Here is a 3,403-nt window from a genome sequence, read left to right as displayed (position 1 = left end):
GCTACATCCAGGGTTGTTCAACACTGAGTGGACGCACCCGAAGGCATCAACACCCCTCGGCCTATTTACTGACCTAACCCCGAGAGCTGAGCTTTCGGGATTCGACCCCCTGACCTCCCATTGGCGAGACACTTGATTTGACCGATTCAACTAACTCTTGAGGCTAGATATAATTAATATTATTTCAATTCTAATTCTTTTATTTAAAAAAAATAAAAGTTAATATTAAAATTTTAATACAAATGTGTTATATTAAATTAAAGATTAAAAATGTTTGTATTCTAATTATTCTAACATTTATGGTTACACCAAAATATAACTAAAATGAAGAATAAGCCAAACGTTTTATATTAATCCAACGGAGGTTGGTAGCGGGTACGGTTAATAGATGGCGGAAGTTGGGCTGGCCCCGAGAGTGGAGAAGCGTCCATTTAATTTATATTTTAAAAGTAGAAAATATCTTTGTGGCTTACAGTCAAATCCGAATTGTTCGCGAAGTGGAAAGTTATAGTCGGAATGTTGACGTCGCTGTAGCCAGACAGGTTGTAGCAGGTTGTCGCTCGGAAGATTCTGGGTTTTGTTCCGGAACGAAGTCTTCAGGGCATCGTATGCGGCTTTGGAAAGCTGAGTTATGGTGGTTCCAGAGTCCACAACTGTGCCTTTTCCTGCAAGAGTAGCAGAGGAAATCGAGAGCCTCTCGCCTCCGACGGTTATGCCGTTGAGTCCCACGGAATACATGCTGGGAGAATCCGGATCTGTAAGGAGAGGGGTGAAAGCGGCAGTGGCAGGAATCGAACTCTCACCGAAGCTGAGCGAGCCCGTTGAATTGGAGGATAGGAAATCCGGAAGGCAGTAAGAGAATAGGCCGCCAAATTTGCTGCTTGTCTGGTTAGGAAACCCAGTTGGACCCCGCCCCAATCCTAAAAGCCCAGACGTCCCATTAAAGCTCCCTGAATTGATATGCCCACATCCAAAGGCGAAGCCCTCGAAAGAATCCGAACCCAGAGTCAAGGTGTCATTGCTGTAATCTCCGCTGGTTGTCGACGAATCCGAGTAATCTTCTTCATAAACGCATAACCCGTTATCATCGCAGGCCTCCGCATCATATTTGCTCAATTCAATACAGGCCTTCGAAGTACAGTTTATGCGTTTATAAGAAGATGACGCATTGGGATTGAATATGGGATCTACCTGTGAATAACAGCTTTTGCAATCCTCGCATTGTATCCATGACAAATCGCTGGCCGTATTAATTATCAGCAACTGTCTCGTTGGTGGTGTGCCAATCCCTAGTATTACAATATATCGTTTTGAACCCAGAATGTTTCCAGATACAATAGGAACATCGCCCTGTGGAGAATAAGTGCTGCCGTTTTTTGACCTGCCCATAATTGTATTCAAACGAGCATTGTCTCCTTCGAAAATCTCAGACACCAAGGGTATCCATGGGCTCGAGTTCGTGGGCTTGAGGGGTGAGCAGGCTCCGTGAATATGATCCAGTCTTATATTCACTCCTGCCTTTAGCGCTTCCTCACCTGTACACAAAAATCTGATTATATATTTTTCTTTTCCTACAACATATAAATACGACATAAAACTACAACATAGGAATACTGCATAAAATTTTATAAGTGGTTTGTTGATGCATAAAACTACAACAGAGGAATACTGCATAAAATTTATTATAAGTGGTTTGTTGACCATGATAGTGGTTAATGTCTATTGAGATTAAATTGGTCTATCTGATTTATTGGTATTAGTATGTAGGGTTAGGTTAATTGGTCTAGTTTTAGTAAGTAGGGTTGATTAAATTGATAAAATTTTTATTTTAAAAACATTTTCTAAATCAATATAACATTAATGTCAAAAATGAATTAAATTAATTGACATCTTATAATTAAAGTATTTCTTTATTGGAAAACTACAAGGTCAAAACATTTCCTTATTGAAGAATCAATTTTCCTCCATACTCTTGAGATTAAACCCTTAAAGCAAAACAAGCTATTCATTCAGATCTTGAGATTAAACCCTTAAAGCAAAACAAGCTATTCATTGAGATCTAAAGAGCAGATATGAAAGGAAATTGGTCATGAAAATCATTGGATGAAGTCAAATGCAAGCTCTAATTTATGCAGCCTGCTCATCACATAATTAAGTATGAAATACCGTGAGAAGAAAAAATAAAAAACCGAACAGCCAAACAGCTAACCTGCAAGTGAACCTGGGCATTCGACAGCTCCCTGTGGCTCTTTCCATTTGAAGTATTCAGCCGAGACGGTGTGATAATTCTGGCGTTCTAGGCGTGTTGCACTGCCCATGTGCAGGCATTGAAGCATTAAAACAACAACCACCATTACACTAAAGGCCAGAAAATGTGTTGTTGGGTTACCCATTGAGAAGGAGTGAATGGGTCTGAAAGAATAAGGATGCCTAAGGAGTGAATGGGTCTGAAAGAATAAGGATGCCTAATGAGTATGAAATATAATTGAATTTTTATTTACAGAAGTAAATTCAGTTATTGAATTATTATAAATCATTTTTTTTAATATTTAAAAATTTATAATCACTATAACATTTACTTATATAAATACAATATTTAGTTCTGAAAAATAAATATTTATATTTAAATGTAATTGAAAAAATTAATTTTCTAATTAAAAAATAAATTGAAAAACTTTTACATAATACAATGTCCTAAGAAAATTTTAACAATATAATAACTATTTCACTGATTTTTTTGAGATATAAATAACTACACTGCTTTTATGCAATTATTCTTGCAAATAGTTTCAACTACTTAATATAGATTTTCAAGTGCATATCCATATCCATGAATAAAAATGTTAAATCGAGATCATCCAACTCAAAAAAACTAATTTAAAGCCGAACGAATTTAAAACCAGCATGATCATGTACACGTGTCAAGTTCCAGTGAAGGCATCAGCATTTATAACGAATTGGTCGTAACGATTGTCAACTGAATCCGTAAGAGATATCAGAAAACGTTGTAATTAATTACTATCCATATCGATGAACATTAATTCACTTTTATTTCCGTTTGAGTTTTTCCAAGGTGTTTCAGACATATTATTGCAGTGCGTAGTTTTCATATATTTCATGGGAGAGTATTTTAAATGTGCTGATATAATATAGATTTAGTTATTTAATTATATCGGTATGACTACTCCAAATGGATTTTAAATACCAAAATTTTATTGGCTGGAGTTGGTTATCTAGTTATCTAATTGTATGTGATTCCAACTTGTTAATTATATGTCACAACAATGCATAAATAGATTTGGGCCTATTTCTTAGGAGACCTAAAGATTGGTACCAAAGAAAACTTTATCCTAAAATTTAACAAAGTAAATATTTACATCCAAAGTCACATTAAGGTTTTATC

The 3,403-nt window shown here is 35.9% G+C and overlaps 1 pseudogene; it reads right to left on the bottom strand.

The window, feature by feature from the left end:
• Positions 1-443: 443 nt before the first annotated feature.
• Positions 444-2,393, bottom strand: LOC149239864 (aspartyl protease family protein At5g10770-like; annotated as a pseudogene).
• Positions 2,394-3,403: the final 1,010 nt, after the last annotated feature.

This window comes from Pinus tabuliformis, chromosome 8 (assembly GCF_031772625.1).
Source record: "Pinus tabuliformis cultivar Carrire ecotype Pingquan chromosome 8, CPIR1, whole genome shotgun sequence".
Taxonomy (NCBI): Eukaryota; Viridiplantae; Streptophyta; class Pinopsida; order Pinales; family Pinaceae; genus Pinus; species Pinus tabuliformis.
The sequence above is the reverse complement of the archived record's forward strand: the minus strand, read 5'-3'. Positions and strand labels throughout refer to the sequence as shown.